Here is a 24511-nt window from a genome sequence, read left to right on the forward strand (position 1 = left end):
AGCCATCAAACAATCTGACTGCTACTAAATACAAGAAATAAACAATAAACAATACAAATATGTAACATTAACAAAAAATATTTTTAATTGTTTTTTTCTGAATGAGCCTATATTTGGTAACAATATTACTTCCCTTTATAATGAACAGTTGTAAAATTAACAAATTAGTACAGTCAACTCCACTTAATCGCATAATTTTCCACTGCACAAAAGCATTTCTTATTCATTATTGTTCATCTAAAGTAAAAAAATCCATTATATTTCACAATCCCGGGCTTTGCTCGGGTTAATAATTGCACCTTTACTTTATGTGAAGGTCGCACGCCTTTTTTTCACAGCTCGCTGGTTTTTAAATTGACCAGTACTATATAAGTGGAGGTACACCTGTAAGTGTCCTCTTTATTTTAAAGGCAGCACGCCTGTAAAGATCTAACAGACTCTGTTAAGATTATTTACTTAACCTTTAATTTACCGACTCGGTATTGATAAAAAGTAATTTGGTCGAGATATAAAAATCCGACACTGAATAATGTCACGTTGTCATAGTTTGAGTGACAGTGAGTCCGACTCGGACCACGATAATTTTGATGATGAACTTAACGATGAGCAAGTTTTAAAGCTTTTCGCATCTGAAGAAGAAATAGATGCTTCTTTTTCTGGGTTTTCGACCCCACAGAAAAGCGGAGCTGAAACCGTGCAAATTCCGGAAGAACCTGTAGTTACACTCGAAATGCAAATGGCCGCTACACAAGCACCGGTCAAGTCTCCTGAGAAGAATACCTCTAGAAAAGGAAAAAGTGTAAAGAATAGCGGAAAGGGCAAGGCCCTTAAACGTAAAACTTCCGAATCAGTTGAAATACCCTCGGGTAGTAGAGTAACAGTAAGCCCTATGAAAAAGAAAGCCAAACCAAAAGTACAAACAAAAACTACTAAACCAAAGGCTAAAAAATCAAAAACTGACAATACAGAACTGATAAAATCATTATTTCAAGGGTTGACAGATTCTTTGAGGTCCACCCTTACTGGGAACACACAGAGAGACAATAGTCTGCAAAGAACTAGACAAAATAATGAGACAGCTAGGACTGAGAATATTCACAATAATCAGTATTCTGACCAAGAAGAAGAGTCTGATTATCCTGTTTATGATACATGTAACAATAACATTGAGAATGGGAACTTTTCTATCTTTAGTGATGATGGTAACTGTAATGATCAGAGTGAAGTCTCTTCAGATGAGAATAATGATTTTGATTATGAATTGCCCCGTATTTTCGAAGGCGATGAAAGATTTGGTGAAGAGGTATGTGAATCCATCTCTAAAGTCTGTGACAACATTTGTAAAAAGAAAACAGATGTTTCGTCAATGGTCAATGAACTGAAGGTGCCCTCAAATTGCAAAAGCCTTGTTGTGCCGCCAGTTAACCCAGAAATATGGCAATTTTTAGACCGCAAGACAAAATCATCTGATTTAGGTCTCCAGAATCTTCAGAGACTTCTAGCATACGGGATGATCCCTGTGATAACTCTGGCAGGTATTCTGAAAACTAAATAAAATGCTCCTCAGGGCGCAGCTTGATACGACCGCAGAGGTCGAACCCTGAACAGTTGGGGCAAGTATGGACACAACATTCAAGCTTGATACAGCTCTGAATTTGGATTGTGATTAAATATTTGACACAGCATAGGTTTCTGACACAGAATGAATGTGGTCTAAGAGCTTAAAAATTTTAAATTGGACATTCACCTATTATGGTCCAATATCCAAAATCTAAATACATGGTTAGATTCAGCATATCAAAGAACCCCAAGAATTCAATTTTTGATGAAATCAAACAAAGTTTAATTTTGGACCCTTTTGACCTCAATGTGGACAAAGTTGATAATGGGGCCCAAAAATCAAAAATCTAAATACATGGTTAGATTCAGCATATCAAAGAACCCCAAGAATTCAATTTTTGTTGAAATCAAACAAAGTTTAATTTTGGACCCTTTTGACCTCAATGTGGACAAAGTTGATAATGGGGCCCAAAAATCAAAAATCTAAATACATGGTTAGATTCAGCATATCAAAGAACCCCATATATTCAATTTTTGTTGAAATCAAACAAAGTTTAATTTTGGACCCCGATTTGGACCAACTTGAAAACTGGGCCCATAATCAAAAATCTAAATACATGTTTAGATTCAGCATATCAAAGAACCCTAAGAATTCAATTTTTGTTAAAATCAAACTAAGTTTAATTTTGGACCCTTTGGACCTTAATGTAGACCAATTTGAAAACGGAACCAAAAATTAAGAATCTAAATACACGGTTAGATTCGGCATATCAAAGAACCCCAATAGTTCAATTTTTGATGAAATCAAACAAAGTTTAATTTTGGACCCTTTGGACCATCAATGTGGACCAATTTAAAAACGGGGCATAAAAATCCAAAAACTTAATACACGGTTAGAATCAGCATATTAAAGAACCCCAAGAATTCAAGAATAAAACCCCATTGAAATTGGTCAAGAAATAAGCAATTTATACGAAGTATCTTCTTTTGCACAATACTGTGCAATTGAATATTTGTTGCTATTGCGCAATACTGTACAATTGACAATTTCTTGCTATTGCACAATATTGTGCTATTGGATATTTCTTGCTATTGCACAATACTGTGCAATTGAAGATTTCTTGCTATTGCGCAATACTGTGCAATTGAAGATTTCTTGCTATTGTGCAATACTGTGCAATTGAAAATTTCTTGCTATTGCACAATACTTATTATATAATAATTTACACATCCTGTTTGGTGGGTGTATCTCCTACCATATCATTATTATTTGCTTTTAAATATAAAACAGAAATAACCAACTTAAAATGGAAAATTTTAAAAGAAAAAAAAAAGGAAAAAAAGAAAAAAAAAGGAAAATGATTCTTTACCCCCAAAATCAATCCCAGCATTCCCTGTGTGATATGGAACCTTGTGGTACAATTTCAGAGAGATCCATACACTTGAACACAAGTTATTGTCTGGAAACTAGAAAAATGCTTATTTTTGGCCCCTTTTTGGCCCCTTATTCCTAAACGTTTTGGGCAATTACCTCCAAACTCAATTCCAGCTTTCCCTTTGTGATATGGAACCTTTTAGTACAATTTCAGAAAGATCCATACACTTACACACAAGTTATTGTCATGAAACTAGAAAAATGCTTGTTTTTTGCCCCTTTTTTGGCCCCTAATTCCTAATATTAAGAGGCAATTACCCCCAAAATCAATTCCAGCATTCCCTGTGTGATATGGAACCTTGTGGTACAATGTCAGAGAGATCCATACACTAACACACAAGTTATGTCTGGAAGTTACAAAAATGCTTATTTTTGGCCCCTTTTTTGCCCCTTATTCCTTAACTGTTTGTACCATAACCCCCAAAATCAATCCCAACCTTCCTTTTGTGGTATTGAACCTTATGGTAAAATTTCATAGAGATCCATTCACTTTAACTAAAGTTAGAGTGCGAAAACCAATGTGTCTTCGGACGACGCCAGACGACGACGACGACGACGCCAACGTCATACCAATATACCAAATATATTTGCGGTCGTATAAAAACCTGACATAAAGTTGATGAGAGAAGCTGTGTCTAAAGCTATGACTGTTCTTTGTAATACTCATTTTGAGTTGTCGGTTAAAAGGAAGCTAATGCTCAAACCATACATAGACAGAAAATTCCACCAGTTGTGTAACAAGAATGAAGAAATTGGTACCAATCTTTTTGGTGATGAAATTGGAAAGAAGTTAAATCAAATAAATGAAGTGAATAAGATAAACAAAAACATCTCAGGGAGAAGTTATAGTAACAGAGGTGGCAGAGGCCGATACCCTTACAATCAGTCACAAGGTCGTTTTTTAGGGAGACGAGGATACTCCAGAGGACATGGAAATCAAAGAGTTCCATACTCAAACAGAGGCCAAGGAAGAGGTTACTGCCAGAAAAAATTTGTAAGGGTTCCGCGGAACCCAGTGTCTCGCCTACTTTTACTGTTAATCGCAGGCTCAACAAAAATGTGGAAAAAAATAAATAAGAATATTCCTCTCTATACTATCTTTTGATTGTAAGTAGCTTCTGTCCAAGTTTGGTAAAAATCCAGGATAATTTATGAATCTAATAAATGTTTTAAATACTTAAACTGCAGACTGTATGTAATGTTGACTGGAAGAAAAACTAAGTCCATTTATAAGTAAAATACGGAAAAAATGGAACAAAATTTTATCAAAATTTCCTTCTAGATACTAGCTTTTGATCATAAACAAGCTTCTGTCCAAGTGTGGTACAAATCCAGGATAGTTTAAGAAAGTTGTTAAAATTTTAAAAACTTTAACCACAGAGTGAATGTAATGTTAACTGGCAGAAAAACTAAGTCCATTTATAAGTAAAATACGGAAAAAATAGAATTTTTTTTTTTACAAAATTTACTTCTGGATACTATCTTATGATCATAAACAAGCTTCTTTCCAAGTTTGGTAGAAATCCAGGATAGTTTAAGAAAGTTATTAAAATTTTAAAAACTTTAACCACAGAGTGAATGTAATGTTTCCTGGCAGAAAAACTAAGTCCATTTATAAGTAAAATACGGAAAAAATGGATTTTTTTTTTTACAAAATTTACTTCTGGATACTATCTTATGATCATAAACAAGCTTCTTTCCAAGTTTGGTAGAAATCCAGGATAGTTTAAGAAAGTTATTAAAATTTCAAAAACTTTAACCACAGAGTGAATGTAATGTTTCCTGGCAGAAAAACTAAGTCCATTTATAAGTAAAATACGGAAAAAATGGAATTTTTTTTTTACAAAATTTACTTTTGAATATAATATTATGAACATAAACAAGCTTCTGTCCAAGTTTGGTAGAAATCCAGGATAGTTTACGAAAGTTATTAAAATTTCAAAAACTTTAACCACAGAGTGAATATTTGTGGACGCCGCCGACGACGACGACGGAATGTAGGATCGCTATGTCTCGCTTTTTCGACAAAAGTCGAAGGCTCGACAAAAATTCAACAAGTATTAAAGGTAAGCAGTAGAAAAATAAAAACTGCTGGTATACTTAAAAAATTTATTTCTAAATGGAAAACTTTAACACATGACAAATGGGTTTTGTCAACTGTGATGGGGCATAAAATTGAGTTTGATAAAGCCTTTTCAAGGAAAAATTCCTACACCTATTAAGTTCAATGATACTGAAATTAATTTAATTCAGGAAGAAGTTTCAGAATTGTTATCAAAAGGTGCAATAAAAGAAGTCTGTCATGAAGATGGTGAATTTATTTCAAATTTGTTTTTGGTAAAAAAAGAAAAGTGGAAAATTTCGTCCTGTCATTAACCTTAGACAATTAAATGAATTTGTCACTTATCATCATTTCAAACAAGAGAATTTAGATTTAATCTTGAAAGGAATACAAAAAGGGAACTTTTTTACATCCCTTGATTTGACTGATGCATATTTTTCAGTTCCAATTAAGGAATCAGACAGAAAATTTTTAAAATTTGTTTGGGATGGTAAATTATATGCTTTTCAGTGTTTACCTTTTGGATTAGCATCTGCTCCCAGAGTTTTCACAAAAATTTTGAAGGTCATATTTTCCCACATTCGAAGTATAGGAATAGATTCATACTTTTATATTGACGACTCTTTATTACAAGCTGAAAGTTTTTCTACAAGTGTTATTAACACAAAGAAAGTCCAACAATTCATTCAGTCAGTTGGTTTTAATATAAATATGGAAAAATCTGTATTTATCCCATCACAGAGGATTACATTTTTGGGATACATAATAGACTCAGTTTTGTTTAGAGTTTTCCTACCTGAAGATACAATACAGAAAATTATTGAAATTTCAAATAATGTTTTAAAGCCTCAGAATATATTGATAAGACATGTATCACAATTAGTTGGTTTGTATTCATCTGCTCGATATGCAATTACGCATGCTCATCTGTTCCATAGATACTTAGATATTTTTGTAGTAATAAGCATTGTGTATAAGTTTCATAACATTTGGTTGAGGCAAACTAAAGTTAGAAACGGAAACAAAAAATTTGTACTTGATCTTAGTTTTGTGGTAATGAATATTGTGTATAGGTTTCATAATGTTTGGTTGGGGCAAACTTAAGTTACAGAATGGAAACTAAACATTTTGCAATCTTTCGATTTATAAAGGGGCATAACTCAATAATGGCTAAAGTGACACTACCCAAATTCAACTTGATGTGTGTTTTATCAGTGGAAGTCAAAATTCAACATTGCATTGTATAAAGTATTAATTGTAGTTGATTCAACTATAATCATGGACAAAGGAAGATAAAGCAATTTTTCCATTTATAAAGGGGCATAACTCAATAATGGCTAAAGTGACACTACCCAAATTCAAACTTGATCTGTGTTTTGTGGTAATAAGCACTGGTAGACCTATTTGGCAAATGACCGCGATTTTTGGATAATCTGCGCGGAACGGAAAATAATTAGAGGTTCATCGTAAATTTGCTGTGTCACAGAAAATTATGCATGTCATCCGGAGATTTACCGTGTCGGCGGGAATTTGCCGTTTGTCCGATAAAACTGGTGTGTATTGAGTCATTGATAGAACCAGTGATGCGTGAGCGACGGTTATTAATAGATCGTTGTATATAGATGTTTACATAATCCATTACACAGTGTCGACGGGAATTAGCCGTTGGTCCGATAAAACTGGTGTGTATTGAGTCGTCAATAGAACTACTGGTGCGTGAGCGACGGTTATTAATAGCTCGTTGTGATATATACAATGTTTACAGTCAGATAAACAAAACTGTCTTATTACTCTTTTCAGTCGAGATAATAAAGTTACTTACGATTTAAATATCGAATTTGGTAATTGTTCAATAAAGAAAAATCTATTTTAATGTGACCAATGAACAGGATGAATACACGTGGTAACTTTGCAATACACAACTACAAATATTCTCACCTTATAAAATTCTTCTTTATTGTCATGTTTAGAAAAGAAATCAGTTCCTGTACTAATAGAGTCTTTTTACTGAAGATGCAGTTATCCGGCAAGATGTCATACTGATTTGACACTTGTCCTAGTGTAATTAACACCTGCTGTGATATTCCTTGTACAATACAAGTGGAAGGTCGTAAATAATTCAATCTGTACCCGATTGATCAGAATTAAATTTTACCTGTACAGATATTTACTCTTTATGGAGGATATCATAGATACATGTTATATATTGTATTGTATTTGATGAAGATAATTTAAATACATTATATAATAAAGACCTATTTGCATATACATCGAACATGTTCATTCCAACCAAGAAGGTTTGAAATCGAATGTTTTCATCAAACTTTCGATACAATCAGTCCCGTAAATTATAAATACGAGTCATTCGTTTATGGTTACAAAATTGTTACCCTTCTATCGTCTTATTTCTTTGTGCTATTAAAAGAAACTCACAATTTTCCATATCAGATCGACATATCGTACGAGTCCTAAAATAAATAATTGAATAATCTTCTTTTTACTTTAGACACCACGTTCCCCACAAGAGCCTCAAGGTCTAATCATACCTGTCAATCATTAGCCGCAAGTTGAACATTTTGGTCAGCCTTTCTATTTTGACATCGTTGCGAATTTTTTTAAATTGATATGTGATATGAATAAAGTGATGGGAGGTTTATATACGGCCGATCAGAATTTTTTTTTTTATTCTAATAAGATTTTTCTTAGTGTCAGAGTCTGAATTCGTAATCGTCAAAATAGCATGCTTTACAAAAAGATCGGGCAATTCAAACGTTTCTTTACACATAGATGTTATTAAATACGTCATACAATACATGCAAATAAAACATTTGAGTTCATTTTTTCTGTATCTATATTCAATATATCAAAATTTATTTCAAAAGGTAAACATTTATAATCATTACAAAGTTATAATTTGATTTTTATTTAAGTCGGTTTATTGAAACAATATAATGACATCGTCTTTGCAGAAGTATTAATCCAGAAATTAACGTATTTTGACTTCCCATTTGTTCCACTGTGTAGGATAATTTATTCACGAATTGCATCATAAATAATTACTAACAAAACAGTTGCTGAAATGCAAGTTGTATATTTATAATTTATCAATATGCGTTTTGGTTTCGTTCAGATTTGCTGTTATAGCATGTATTGATTCCTTGATTTTCATTATTTATCTAGTTTTCAGTTGTATATACTAGTTCCAGTCAGTATAGGGCTAAATATTTTGCCTTCCAACAAAGCCAACAATTTAGCATCGGACGTATACGTGATTGCGTATTTATACATTAATCATATATCTATATGTAATATCAGAAGTAATGGACTCCTAGTATTTTGTCCTTTCATAGCTGGCTATGCGGTATATGCTATGCTCATTGTTGAAGGCCGTACGGTGACCTATAGTTGTTAATTTCTGTGTCATTTGGTCTCTTGTGGAGAGTTGTCTCATTGCCAATCTTACCACATCTTTTTTTATAACGGACTCGTTTAGCAATGTTATATCATCACAACAGATGAGAAAAACCCCATGGATGACAATTGTCTATATCCATGTCAACTGGGGTTAGGAGCGGAACATATTGATTGTGTATGTTTATGAGGGTCTGGATAGGATTTATAGAAGAATAGAGAATATAAATGGACAAAAAGTGCACAACAAAGGGCCAAATAAAGTGAAGAAAATAGACGCCAAGAAAATAAGGAATAGAGAAAAATATGAAGAATAGAGAAAAAATGACTTACAAATTAAAAGACAAACAGGATTGAAAGACACCCCTTTCCCCCAATATTCAAGACCCTCGTATGTGTTCAAAGAAAATCTGCATACGCTATAGTTCCTTGCTATAAAGTTACGTTCTCAAATGTTATTTGCCCAAGCCTTTTGAATTAATCAATTCAATTTAAAAATCGGCTCTTTCCAAGTCAATTGTAACGTATTAACGCTCTAGATAACTCATATTATTGACAATTCTGTGTTAAGGGGGTCTCAAATTCAGTTAGACAGCTTCAGACGTACTAATATTTGACCTTTTTTAACTGGACCAAATCACTACTTAACATCAGAGACATATAATACAATTTATATGTCTCTGTTAACATAAAGATTCAGCACCCAATTTTTTTTAATATGTAATTTCATCCACTTACATAAAATTTCATGCATTAGATATCAAGAAATAAATTGGGAAAGTGTATTATAAAAAAAAAATGCTAGTTACACACTGTTCACACCACGACTTTAGGTAAACAAAAACCAAAGAACGATAACTGTGTCCTCGGACCATGTAATTACCTAACTCGAATTATTCAAGCCCTTAACGTCTCCGATTCTCTCCACCTTAGTTTATTTTGGCACCTTCTGCAGGAACGAAAAAAATGAATAGCAAAATCTAGTAAAGTTTTCAATATTCTGAAACTTAAAATGCATTTAAATTTTATTTATCTAGGTCCTGCCATACTGAGGGGGGTAGGAGGGGTCCTGATCCCGAAATCCCGGGCTTAAAAACATGGAATCCCGAGGTCCCGAATTTAAAAAAATGTAAATCCCGACATCCCGAAATTCGAAAAAAGAATTCCCGGATCCCGAAATCCCGAGCTTAAAAACACCCGATCCCGGAGTCCCGATAAAGGTCCTACCCCCCCCCCCCCACCCAATACTCTAAAAATTTTCAAGATGCACATGTTTGTCTGTACTCAGAGTGAAATTTGTAGTGTAAATACGGCCCTATTTGCGAAAAGGTTATGATGAACATTAACAGTCAGCAAACTGTCACACAAGAAATAGATTTAATGTCCGAAAACATGTGAAATAGACCACCTTTGTGAGGACATATAATAAAATATGTCGCATATATCTCGACTCCTCTTCGTGACATGTCATACAGAATTTTAATTTATACTGCACTCGTTCTATTTGAGCAGTCAAAATGCGTTGACCGTATATTTCTATGTCATATACAGTCACTGACCTGATATCACTTTTCCTCATGAATATTTAAATAGAAATTGCCGAAATTATAATTAATTATTCATACGACTTATTCAACCTGTTCTTGTTTCCAATGTATACAACGACTCAAACTTATTTCTTTTGCAATTTATAGTTTGCAAAACATATTTCACTTGTTAATATTTTTGGTTTGCAAACTATAAATCATTATGTTTTATGCTTATTAATTGTTGATATTTTAGTTCATTCTCAAACAAATTCGTTCACCATCGATTGCGGGTTTCAACAGGTAATGTACATTTCATTGTGTTGTATATTTCTCCGCCTGCATGGTATGAGGCCTTTTTATAAAAGGGGAAAGTTTTCCAATATTTAAATCAAATAATAACATTAACACATTAAACAACAATTGAAAATGCTTTTTTTAGATTGCAGTATAAAGACAATAATAGTGCATTGACTTGACATATCAACGATATAAGGATTCGGCCCGAAACGGGGAAAAAGCTCGGCAGAGCCTCGCATTTCCCCGTTTCTAAGCCTCATCCTTATATCGTTGATATGTCAAGTCAATGCACTATTATTGTCTATATATTGTGTGTTATGTGTACACCGCCACGTGTGAGTGATTTCAAAGATAATCAAAATGATGTAATTCATGTAGTATCTACCATGCAGCTACGCATCATCGCACGTAATATTGGACATCGCAAAAACCTAGTCTTTTTTTATGTGCATTGTAAGATATTCAAAATGATATAACACACATCAAATGAAAAAAGAAATGTTGAAGATGGACATAATTTTCTGATTTACTGGTGAATTAAAAATTCTATAGAATATCTGGAGCATGCATCTCGTTTATCTGGGTTTTTTATGCTAAGTTAGTATAATAAGTCAAAGTGTTGATCGAATTATAATTGTGTTTTGTCTTTTAAAATGTGTAGCCGTGTTATTTTGTTCACAGAACGAGGACAAATTGAAATTGACACAAAAGAAAAATAAAAAAAAAACAAAAATAAAAGTTATTACCGTACCATAAGTTGATTGATAATCATAAAAACTAAAATACTGTAAAATGAAATATATTTATTATACCTATTCCGACACACATGAGGCCACACTAAAAAAATATTTTAGTTTGCCCAAACCCTACCCAAAGGTAGAGACAGTGGGTAGGTAGGTAGGTAGGTAGGCAGGCATTTTCTTTCTTTTTTCGGCAAAGAGAAGTTGAAGTATCAGATATGTTTTAGTATACAGGACTATCTGATTTAAAAAAAACTTTTCAAATCAGGGCAATAAAAGATTTTTAGCAGCAGCTTTTTTCTGGATAGGTAGGGTTAGGGCAAACAAACATATTCTTTTTTATGGCCTGAGTTCAATTTATTAATCCCTCAAGGGATACCAGCTACCAAGGAGACATTTAATTTATCGGTACTCAAACCACTTCAATATTTTATTTCTCCGCGTGAGTACCTGATGAAACTTAGATTATTTCACATAGACGGACCAAGGATTAAAAAAAATAAAAGTAGTAAAAAATATATCATTTATTAGCTAGCACACCAGTGGCGGATCCAGAAATTTTCATATGCATTGGCTGCCTAAAAGGGGGCTCGCTCTAGTCATGCTTCAGTGATTCCCTACATAATCAACCAAATTTTTTTTTCCAGAAAAGGGGGGACCTGCCCCTTCTAAATCCGCTTCTGCCACACTATATTTAAAACTATATTGTATTTATACATTCGGTCTTGCATGGTGAACTACTATTAAAATTAATTCGTACCCCAGTCTTCGAGCTTAACCACGAGTCCTACAGCCATGGCGTACAGAATTGTTTTGGGGCTTGTAAAATTCTTCTCTACATGCCAACAGATTCCAACTTAAATGTTCGTAAAATTGAGCTTCCGGCTTGTGGATTCAAAAGTTTATCGTGAAGACTGGTACCCAGCCACTTAATTTTCAAGCGCATCTTTCCCGTTTGACAGAAGGGCCTAACTTGCCTTTAATTTTATGTTTTATTACTTATGAATTAAAGAACACTTTCATTAAGAGTTAAAACTTTGTCCGTCACTCCCTATATCTGAAAAGAGGGTGGTAAAGGGTTATAATCGTGCAACTTGTTTTGCCATTTTTATTTCACGTGCAGCTGTGAAAACAGGTTCGTTATTCACCGTGTTTCGTGAAATCGGTAAAAAGATCAACGTGCAAGACATTTTTAATTGTTCGTTCATCGTGAAATGGCAATGTTATTTCGCGTTCTTCCGTGCAGGAACGCCCCCTTTTACGTCCCTCTGAAAAAGCTTTCATTATTTAATAATAATAAAAAAGTGCAATCACCATTATCTTATGATTGATTTAAAATGGCCATTAATTCTCGCTCATTGATAATCCAAGTTTAATTAACCACTTGACCATGCACCAATACCCTGAAATTTCATATTACTATACAAATCCTATGGTACAGCGTTGACACGTTTATTAGTTGGCACATCCAAGATATTACCTTCACAGCATTTTTCTAGATATGTTTATATCTATGACCCACTCTTTGAGACCTAGCCTAAATATGACGAAAGTGCTATATATAACGAAAACAGCGGAGAAATGGATTAAATAGACTTGCTATATTGTACAAACTAAAGAAGGTCGGAGTTGAACTAAACCCGAAAAATTCAGTCTCTCCCCGTAATCGATTTCTCCTATATACTTGTTAATGAAGTAATCGTAGATCAGCGGAATATGACGACTGAATTATTAGGGTAGGTGCAAATAAAAGTCTGAATTAACCAAATATGTAGTTTCATAAGGAGGGACCTGGACAACCTGCCCCCATCCCACCCCCCTAAATCAGCCCCCGAGTTGTCATACGTATTGACCGTTCTTGGCGCACACACGGTTTTCATTGCCTTTGTGTATTTTTGTATAAATAAAAAAAATGATTATAGTACTTAATTCAATCCATTTTCTTGAGACATATTACAAGTACACGAATCATAAATTTTCTACGTTTTTATAATTTTGAACACAGCGTATGTCCTGGGACCTGACCTGAAATATACATGAAACATAGAAAATTCATGATAGTAACGCGTATAGGAGCAACATTTAAATTCAAGGGGTTAGGGGGTTTGGTCTGAGTCAGAAATCATTTGGAACACAACGTTATTCCCCACTGTTACCAAGCAATTTTTTTCTCAAAATAAACGGTATGGGGAAATCTGGAATTCAGAATATTTTTTTTGTCATCTGCCTGACCAAAATATTTTTTTCTCTCATCAAATTGGGGATCAGAATATGATTTTATGAGGGGAAAAAAGCAGTCACCCACCCCTTTGAAGTTAAATGGTTGTCTTAAGAATTAATTAAATTGATATAGGTATGGTGTTTCAGGGGGGCTATCAGGGATTTGGAGTACTTGTATTCGGGATTATTTTTATAATCTGAATATAAAATAAGTGGTACAAATATATAATTACATTAGATGTATGTTTCATTATAATACGTTATTCTTAGTGGCTAACTGAAATCTCGCGTTATTCCTTAATCAACTTCATTACACAATGAAATTTATCATTCATGATGACACGAGATCCAACAGTAAAGTGCACAGGCAAATTAAATAAAATAAAATGCTTCGCTGGGCGCAGCTTGATACGACCGCAGAGGTCGAACCCTGAACAGTTGGGGCAAGTATGGACACAACATTCAAGCTTGATACAGCTTTGGATTTGGATTGTGATTAAATATTTGACACAGCATAGGTTTCTAACACAGATTGAATGTGGTCTAAGAACTTAAAAATTTTAAATTGGACATTCACCTATTATGGTCCAATATCCAAAATCTAAATACATGGTTAGATTCAGCATATCAAAGAACCCCAAGAATTCAATTTTTGATGAAATCAAACAAAGTTTAATTTTGGACCCTTTTGACCTCAATGTGGACAAAGTTGATAACGGGGCACAAAAATCAAAAATCTAAATACATGGTTAGATTCAGCATATCAAAGAACCCCATATATTCAATTTTTGTTGAAATCAAACAAAGTTTAATTTTGGACCCCGATTTGGACCAACTTGAAAACTGGGCCCATAATCAAAAATCTAAATACATGTTTAGATTCAGCATATCAAAGAACCCTAAGAATTCAATTTTTGTTAAAATCAAACTAAGTTTAATTTTGGACCCTTTGGACCTTAATGTAGACCAATTTGAAAACGGAACCAAAAATTAAGAATCTAAATACACGGTTAGATTCGGCATATCAAAGAACCCCAATAATTCAATTTTTGATGAAATCAAACAAAGTTTAATTTTGGACCCTTTTGACCTCAATGTGGACAAAGTTGATAACGGGGCACAAAAATCAAAAATCTAAATACATGGTTAGATTCAGCATATCAAAGAACCCCATATATTCAATTTTTGTTGAAATCAAACAAAGTTTAATTTTGGACCCCGATTTGGACCAACTTGAAAACTGGGCCCATAATCAAAAATCTAAATACATGTTTAGATTCAGCATATCAAAGAACCCTAAGAATTCAATTTTTGTTAAAATCAAACTAAGTTTAATTTTGGACCCTTTGGACCTTAATGTAGACCAATTTGAAAACGGAACCAAAAATTAAGAATCTAAATAAACGGTTAGATTCGGCATATCAAAGAACCCCAATAATTCAATTTTTGATGAAATCAAACAAAGTTTAATTTTGGACCCTTTTGACCTCAATGTGGACAAAGTTGATAACGGGGCCCAAAAATCAAAAATCTAAATACATGGTTAGATTCAGCATATCAAAGAACCCCATATATTCAATTTTTGTTGAAATCAAACAAAGTTTAATTTTGGACCCCGATTTGGACCAACTTGAAAACTGGGCCCATAATCAAAAATCTAAATACATGTTTAGATTCAGCATATCAAAGAACCCTAAGAATTCAATTTTTGTTAAAATCAAACTAAGTTTAATTTTGGACCCTTTGGACCTTAATGTAGACCAATTTGAAAACGGAACCAAAAATTAAGAATCTAAATACACGGTTAGATTCGGCATATCAAAGAACCCCAATAATTCAATTTTTGATGAAATCAAACAAAGTTTAATTTTGGACCCTTTTGACCTCAATGTGGACAAAGTTGATAACGGGGCACAAAAATCAAAAATCTAAATACATGGTTAGATTCAGCATATCAAAGAACCCCATATATTCAATTTTTGTTGAAATCAAACAAAGTTTAATTTTGGACCCCGATTTGGACCAACTTGAAAACTGGGCCCATAATCAAAAATCTAAATACATGTTTAGATTCAGCATATCAAAGAACCCTAAGAATTCAATTTTTGTTAAAATCAAACTAAGTTTAATTTTGGACCCTTTGGACCTTAATGTAGACCAATTTGAAAATGGAACCAAAATTTAAGAATCTAAATACACAGTTAGATTCGGCATATCAAAGAACCCCAATAATTCAATTTTTGATGAAATCAAACAAAGCTTAATTTTCTGACCCTTTGGACCTCAATGTGGACCAATTTAAAAACGGGGCCCAATATCCAAAAACTAAATACACGGTTAGATTCAGCATATTAAAGAACCCCATGAAATCAAGAATAAAACCCCATTGAAATTGGTCAAGAAATAAGCAATTTATAGGAAGTATCTTCTTTTGCACAATCCTGTGCTATTAAATATTTCTTGCTATTGCGCAATACTGTACAATTGACAATTTCTTGCTATTGCGCAATATTGTGCTATTGGATATTTCTTGCTATTGCGCAATACTGTGCAATTGAAGATTTCTTGCTATTGCGCAATACTGTGCAATTGAAGATTTCTTGCTATTGTGCAATACTGTGCAATTGAAAATTTCTTGCTATTGCACAATACTTATTATATAATAATTTACACATCCTGTTTGGTGTGTATCTCCTACCATATCATTATTATTTGATTTTAAATATAAATCAGAAATAACCAACTTAAAATGGAAAATTTTAAAAGAAACAAAAAAGGAAAAAAAAAAAAAAAGGAAAAAAAAATAAATCCCCCCCCAAAAATTTTTGAACCCCCATTATGATTCATCACCCCCAAACTCAATCCCAGCCTTCCCTTTGTGGTATGGTACCTTGCAGTACAATTTCAGAGAGATCCATACACTTGAACACAAGTTATTGTCTGGAAACTAGAAAAAAATGTGTTTTTTGGCCCCTTTTTGGCCCCAAATTCCTAAACGTTTAGGGCAATTACCCCCAAACTCAAACCCAGCTTTCCCTTTGTGATATGGAACCTTGTAGTACAATTTCAGAAAGATCCATACACTTACACACAAGTTATTGTCATGAAACTAGAAAAATGCTTGTTTTTTGCCCCTTTTTTGGCCCCTAATTCCTAAAATTTGGAGGCAATTACCCCCAAAATCAATCCCAGCATTCCTTTAGTGATATGGAACCTTGTGGTACAATGTCAGAGAGATCCATACACTAACACACAAGTTATGTCTGGAAGTTACAAAAATGCTTATTTTTGGCCCCTTTTTGGCCCCTAATTCCTTTACTGTTATTACAATAACCCCCAAAATCAATCCCAACCTTCCTTTTGTGGTATTGAACCTTGTGGTAAAATTTCATAAAGATCCATTCACTTAAACTAAAGTTAGAGTGCGAAAACCAATGTGTCTTCGGACGACGCCAGACGACGCCGGACGACGACGACGACGACGACGACGACGACGCCGGACGACGACGACGCCAACGTCATACCAATATACGACCACAAAAATTTTTTTGCGGTCGTATAAAAATGATAAAAATCGTGTTTTCATGATCCTAGCTAATTAACAATGTAATTATAAGTATTGGATGCTTCTTTTTGTAACTTCATAGGGGTGTAAAAGCATTGACCGTGCGCACATTTTTAGAATGAAGCGCTTCCGCGCTTCATACAAAAGGTACTTCGGCCAACGCTTTTACACCCAAATGAAGTTACAAAAAGAAGCATTCAATTCTTAAATAAAAAAAAAAAACATTTGGAAATCAACTTGACAAGATATCAGAAAACGGGAGCGATGAGAGATCGATTATTAATTACATTGAAGCTATCCTCGACATACAAAAAATAACTAAATAAGTTGTCTAATTTGTTGACAAATATAAATATTCGTGGTAAAAAAAAGACAAAACATTGCGTATGAGGGTCTACATGGAGTTAACAGAATAGACAATTCGGGCAAATCTGATGAAAAAAAAAAACGAAAATTCGTAGTTATAGGAAATTAACCCAACGAACAGCAATTGAAATCTCCTCCCCATCAAATTGTACCTCACGACCTGTATAATGCTGGAAGTGGTTTAATGTGCTTTTGGAACACCCTTTAAAAATATGAGTAGGGTTCTGCAGGCCACGGCTTAGGTAGCACTTCACAGTTAGAAAATAAAATTAAAATTGAGCCACAGAATGTTTAATAATCTTCCGATCCTGGCCTTCTAATACATTAGGCCAACTGCAGCGCTTGTGTCATACATGCGAAACTACACACCTATCTATGGAGTGCTACCTTACTCGAATGCTCCCGATACAGTTATGCTGATGAAGATATAATGAAACTAATAGAACCGGGAGTTTTTAACGACCTTGACTGGCTATACATATATATGGAAGTTTTTAACGACCTTGACTGGCTATACATTGCTCGGTCGGCTATATAGGGGGAATGGCACGGTGCCCACCCCCTTTTTGTTGGAAAATAAATGTTGATTATATAGGGAATCACTTAAGAATGATTAGCAGTTAGTGCCCCCTCCCCTTATATAAAAAAATCTGGATCCGCCACCGAGAACAAGTTAAACTAATACAAATAATGCCGAAAATGGAACATCTCAAGTATATAAGGTAATCACACTCCCACTCCCGAAACAAAAAAAAACCGTCATGTTATTGCAATCTAATAACAGTTATTTAATTCGCTATATTATTGTTTTCATTAGTTTACAAGTTGTGACCTTCGAAATTGTTTTATTTAATTTTCCTATAGACTTTTATGGTAACCCCCTTTGCCCCTAAAAAACAAATAAAATAAAGTTTCCCTCCCACAAGATTCAAAACTTAAACGTTGATTTGAAAAAAAAACTTGATTTTAGATTTTCGGTTATGAATTGAAATGAACCTTCTAGAGCCTCAACTTTAACGCGCACAATAATGTCAATCATTACACATCAAATTTAACCCTAAATTGACATTCCACAATCGGTCAGTAACATCACCTGTGTTTATAGTTACATGATATTTCCCGCCGTTGGAAAATCTCGTGCAGTCGACACAATTGATCTGAGTTATTTTTAACATTCTCTTTTGTGAGCGAAGTCAAGTTTCAGATCAAGTTGATTACAGATATTTTTGGCGTGCATTATTTCATTATTTAAAATGTTCGGTCTACATTCGTTACAGTCTAATTTTTAATTAAAAGAAACGTAACATCATTTCTTTTTTTTTTGTTGGCAATTATAGTAAATTAATCTCATCCCGGAATGTATATAATATACACTTTAACATTACACCTGAAAGTGCTTTATAATAAACGGAGAAACTGTCTAACAATTAAAATTTAAAAGAATATTATCTCTCAGGCTTATTTTAAGATGAGTGATTGTTGGTTGCTTAACTTCCAGTGGCAAATATTCCATGCATGTCGGGACGAACTTAGTTTTAAGATCGCACTCTCAAAAATAATTGAAAAACAATAATGATCAGAAAAACTTTTATTCATGTAAAATAACCCTCCAATCTTTTAATTAGAACTTATTTATTTTTCACAATGTAACAGATTAGTTAACAAGACGTGCATTGAGGTATACATGTACGCAACTTTCATATCTTTTAAATGGAACTTTTTTGTCTAAAAGACAACCTACGAGTTAGCGAAATCGAGTTTGAAAGGACTGCATTGTGCATAAATACATATACATATTATGAAACGACGGCCGGTGTATTACCAACATACTGCTATACCAGTTGACCCCTGATATCAACTAAGGTTAAAACTTTCCCCTGTCCGTCAGAAATGTAAAGCTTCAATTCAATGTTGACACCTGTATCAAATAAACAGATGGTTCATTGTATTTAGTTCCAATAAACGGTTCTTTTTGTATAACCACAGTTGAATAGTAATTCAATTAAACAAATGACGGATGAACTAATTAATTATGAATATGAAATAATGTCCAAATGTTCCTATATACTAGTATACACATTCGGACTACAATTCGCAACTTGTTATTATCTCATCGAATCATGTTGTTTTGTTTATATATGCCTTCAACCCTAGGAGTATAAATGTGCATTTCATTAATAAAGATTAATGGATCACACAGGTAAATCAGATCGTAGTAAAAATTCATATTTGCCAATGAAATTTAAATGATCTCTGGCCTCGGACATATACACATATTTTTTTTCTATTAAACAAGTCTCAAATCAGTATGTGACATCTTGCCGGATTACGGCATCTACAGTAATAAGACTATTAGTACAGGAACTGATTTCTTTTCTAAACATGACAATAAAGAAGAATTTTATAAGGTGAGAATATTTGTAGTTGTGTATTTCAAAGTTACCGCGTGTATTCATCCTGTTCATCGGTCACATTAAAATAGATTTTTCTTTATTGAACAATAACCAAATTCGATATTTAAATATTAAGTAACTTTATTATCTCGACTGAAAAGGGTAACCTTACCTTACCTCTGTATCTTTACCCCCTTCAAAGGAGAACCACACAGGTTCTGTGTGTTGAACAGGTGCTTTGGGTGGCGGTGCTCATTATTTACAATGGTGCTGTGAATGTGGATCCCATCACCACAATTTATCCATGAATTTTTGGATCATCCTTCCACCATTATGTACATTATTTACATATATGAGTATCGTTAAAGATAGTATTTGCAATCCGCAACGACACCTCCCGACATTTTAAAAAGTTATTTATGTTATAATTAAAAGTTCATGGCGATTTTTTCAAAGTTAAAACAAGTCTTTCCACACGGGATTTTGCGGTAATATATAAAAGCGACGCCTTATTAATCGTTTAGAATCTAAAATCCCCTCACTATCACATACAGAATATAAATAGAGCGGCTTTGCCTGGTTAAAACGTATCATAGTTAAAGTTCAATGTTCTAAAAATATTTGCTTTTTAAAATCTAAAAGTTCAGTGTTCACACGGGATTACCATATCGTGATAAAAGTATATGTACGGTAAAGTCTAAAAGTATGTTCACTAGGAATCTGTAGGCAAGCCGGTGGTTTATGACCCAGAGCGATGGTCTCCCTACCCCTCCCCCTCTCCATGCTAGTTTATCTTCTACGCTGTGCCTCTAATTCCTTTCGTCCAACAGTACGTTTCTCTTTATATGCAGCTTGAAGAAAAGGTTTCTGGAATGGTTTTCCAAACGGGCTGCGCTGGCTGAGTTATATTTATTTAGGTTGATGAGTTTTGCACTGTCAAGGAGCAATTGCATTTGTGTTGTGATGTTCAAGTCATGGAATCTTGTGGTGTTATTCATTTCATTTTGCCATATGTCATTCACCTCTTTAAGTATCACTGTTCTAACGGACTGCAGCTTCTCGCATTGCATTACAAAATGTTCTAGCGTTTCCTCTTGCATTCCACAAAGCAGGCAGGTCGGATCTGTTTCTTGTCTGTAGAATTGAATCCGTTTTGTTTGGAGTACATAAGTTCCAGTAATAAGGCGTAATCTGGTAGGGATTCTGCTGTTGTCTAGCGCGGAGTGACTCTTGTGTTTGAGGATTGGGTGAAGTTTTCCCTTGATTAGGTTTTGATTGCTCAGGTACTTGAGCCCTAAGTATAGTTCAGACATTTGTACAATTTTGGTGCTCCAGTATTTCATCACAGCGTTCTTAATCAATGTGATCCACTGAGTTTTCTTTATTGGATTGGCCAAGTAGGTATTCGCTTCGTTGAGATCGTATAGACGTAGCAACTTGTTGATGTTTATGAACCAGCTATTACTAGCCTCACTGCAGACTGTCAGTTGTCTCCTGGCAAGCTTTTTCTCGGTGCTCTCTTCTGATTGGTGGCAGACATTGTTGAAGAAAGTTAGTGTCTTGATGTGGATTTGGGCTTCAATCGGGAGAATTCCTGTGAGTATGTAGACTGCTGGATCAGGGCATCTTGTTGGCAGCGATAATATCTGTTTAAGCATTCTTTTTTGGAAGATCTCAAGTTGTTCAAGTGGCTTACTGGATGGGGTTAGTAGTTCCATTCCGTAGAGTAGCACGGGAAGTATATACGTCTTGTAGATGTGCAGTAGCGACTCAGGGTCCAAGCCATTATGTCCATGAAAACCAGATCCAAGTAGACTGTATGCACTCCTTCTTGCCTTTGTTATATTTTCGTTGGTGTTACTTTGTATGTTGTTCTTCCGAGTTGTAGTTCTGATGATCCCAAGGTGTGTAGACTGCTCAACATTCGGCATAGGTGTGTTTCCCATCATCAGGTTATCTTTTTCCAGTTTGGTGTTATTGCTGTTACCGCTTATTTTAATTACTACACTTTTCTTTGGCTGCAGCTGGTATCCTTCTGAGTTGGCAAAGTCAAGGGCCATGTTGACCATAATTTGAGCATCAGTTAATTGTGTACTCAATATTGCGACATCGTCTGCACATCCGGTGTTGTTTGTGTTGACATTCCCTATAGTCATGCCGTAGGTTGTATTTTGGAAGTGGTCTAACAAAGGGTTGATGTATAACTTGTACAGGTCTGTACTCAGTATGCCTCCTTGCCTGACACCCATGCCTACTGTGAAACGCTCTGATGTTTTTCCGGACCATTTTATGCTACTTTCTGCGTTTTGATGCAGACTCTTAATGATTGTCCATGTCCTGTCTTGAATCCCAGCATGATACATCCTGCGGAATAGATGTGAGTGCACCACAGTGTCAAAGGCAGCTTTTGCGTCCAGCAAGACAAGATAACCGTTTTGCTTATTGTCGGTGAGAATTCGGTACATTTCCTCCACAGGAAGGGCTGCATTCATAGGGGAGGATCCTTTGGTGAATCCTCTTTGAGTTGGGTTTTGCACCTTCTGCACTTTTGGTTGTATCCGGTCTCTAACGATGGCCTCTATTATCTTGCTCACTACGGGTAAAATAGTTATCCCTCGGTAGTTTAATGCATCATTTTTGCTGCCTTTGTTCTTAAATATAGGAGAAAGCAGTCCTATTTTCAGAATTTTTGGTATATCTCCTTCTGAAAATATAATGTTAATGAGTTGAGTGAGGGCGGACAACATATTTTCTCCAGCATATATGAAATGTTCAATAGTTATATTGTGGTAGTCTGCAGATTTTTTCCTATTTATTGTAGATATAGCTTTGTGGACTTCATTTTCTATGACAGGGCGTATCGATTCTTGGTCTACCATTTTGCAGATATTGCTTATTTCCATTTCCACTTGGAAGTGGTACTCAGGGTTGCTGAAGGCCTCTTCTTTAAGTGTAGACAGAGTACAGAAGTGTTCCTTGAATCCCTCTATGACTTTATCTCCCGAGAATATCTCGCCGCTAACGTTTATATCCTGTATGTGATCAATTCCCTTCCTACGGTTCTTTTGGACTAGTTTGTGGAAGACCTCCATGTTATTAGATCTTGCTTCCATGATACTCTCTTTTTCTGCCTCCAGTTGCCTTGCTACTGCTATGCGTACTGTTTTCCTAAATTCCTTTTTTCCTTGCTTTTTCCTGAGTGTTAGAGGGTTTGTGGGGTCGTTTGGTCTCCCCCCTTTTTGCCATTCATTGTACGTAATCCGTTTTTCCTTCAAAGCGTTCTTTATGTCACCATTCCATACTTTGAGCTTTGGTCTCGAATGGTAAATTGTTTTATTTCCTGATGAAGTTTGTGATGCTGTTGTGAGTATGTCATTCATCCGCTCAATTACTTCTTGTGACTCTAATGAATCTGTAATCATGGATTCTTGCAACTTCAGTGCCTCGTCGTCTGTTATTGCTTTATACAGATCCTTGTCTACCTTGTCCCATTTAATTTTGAAGTTCGGACGGGCTTTCTGGTTCATATCAAGTTTCTCATGCTTCCAGTTTATACTCATACTGATTGGATAATGGTCTGAGACGTTGGTTTGGCATTTGAGGATTGATTTTCCCTTCTCTAGTATGTCTGGTGTTAAGTTGTGTAGGAAATAGTCGATTTCAGAGCATTCGCATCCCTTTGAGTTGACGAATGTATTTCCTATGTTGTCGAATTCCAATTCATTTTCGTTTATAAATTTCTTCACGTACTCCTTTCTCTGGTTCGTTGGTTTTCCAGCGTTAAGGTCTTCGTTAATGTCTCCACCTATAAGAATGTGGTGAGTACTGTTGTATTTTTGGCATATCTCGTGCAGTTCGTCTATGCACTCTTGATATTCTATTTGATGGTTTTTGCTCCCGTTTGATGGTAGATACACGCTAACAACCAATATTCGCCTAACTGCGTTCTCAAGTTCAATACACTGTATTTTTTCCGATCCGTCGGGAAGAGGCCTAATGAGATGATTTATGTTTCTGTTCCAAATGATTCCCACGCCACCATATCCTCTGGGCATTGATACTGGAAGAATTGGTTCGTTCATATCCACCCCCTTGGCTGCAAAGTTTATGTTAGAGTTGATGTCCGAGATCATATGTGTTTGTGAATGAAAAAGCCAATGTTCCTGAATTAAGATGATATCATTTTCCTGTAGAGTAACAGTTTTTTTTTATCTGACTGTAAACATTGTATATATCACAACGAGCTATTAATAACCGTCGCTCACGCACCAATAGTTCTATTGACGACTCAATACACACCAGTTTTATCGGACCAACGGCTAATTCCCGTCGACACTGTATAATGGATTATGTAAACATCTATATACAACGATCTATTAATAACCGTCGCTCACGCATCACTGGTTCTATCAATGACTCAATACACACCAGTTTTATCGGACAAACGGCAAATTCCCGCCGACACGGTAAATCTCCGGATGACATGCATAATTTTCTGTGACACAGCAAATTTACGATGAACCTCTAATTATTTTCCGTTCCGCGCAGATTATCCAAAAATCGCGGTCATTTGCCAAATAGGTCTACCAGTGAAGCATTGTGTATAAGTTTCATAACATTTGGTTGAGGCAAACTTAAGTTAGAGAATGGAAACTAAAAATTTTGCAATTTTTCCATATATAAACGGGCATAACTCTAGAACGGTTAAAGTGATGCCACCAAAATTCAAACTTGATCTGTGTTTTGTGGTAATAAGCATTGTGTATAAGTTTCATAACATTTGGTTGAGGCAAACTCAAGTTAGAGAATGGAAACCAATTTTGGGACGTACGTGTGTACAGACGGACAAGGGTAAAACTTAATGACCCCACCTCTACAGCGGGGGCATGAAAATACCAATGAACTCTAAATCGTTAACTTTTTTATTTTCCTG

At 34.8% G+C, this 24511-nt stretch overlaps 1 protein-coding gene and 1 long non-coding RNA gene across 3 annotated transcripts in view; one reads left to right on the top strand and one right to left on the bottom strand.

Annotated features, from left to right (window-relative positions):
* LOC127737233 (uncharacterized) overlaps positions 1 to 24511 on the bottom strand; it is a 50868-nt gene that overhangs the window by 24988 nt on the left and 1369 nt on the right. The window lies entirely within an intron of this gene.
* On the top strand, positions 748 to 16062 carry LOC127737238 (uncharacterized). The gene is made up of 2 exons (XR_007999284.1): positions 748 to 1592; positions 13677 to 16062. It is a non-coding gene; the product is annotated as an uncharacterized LOC127737238 (long non-coding RNA).

This window comes from Mytilus californianus, unplaced genomic scaffold (assembly GCF_021869535.1).
Source record: "Mytilus californianus isolate M0D057914Y unplaced genomic scaffold, xbMytCali1.0.p SCAF_4, whole genome shotgun sequence".
NCBI lineage: Eukaryota > Metazoa > Mollusca > Bivalvia > Mytilida > Mytilidae > Mytilus > Mytilus californianus.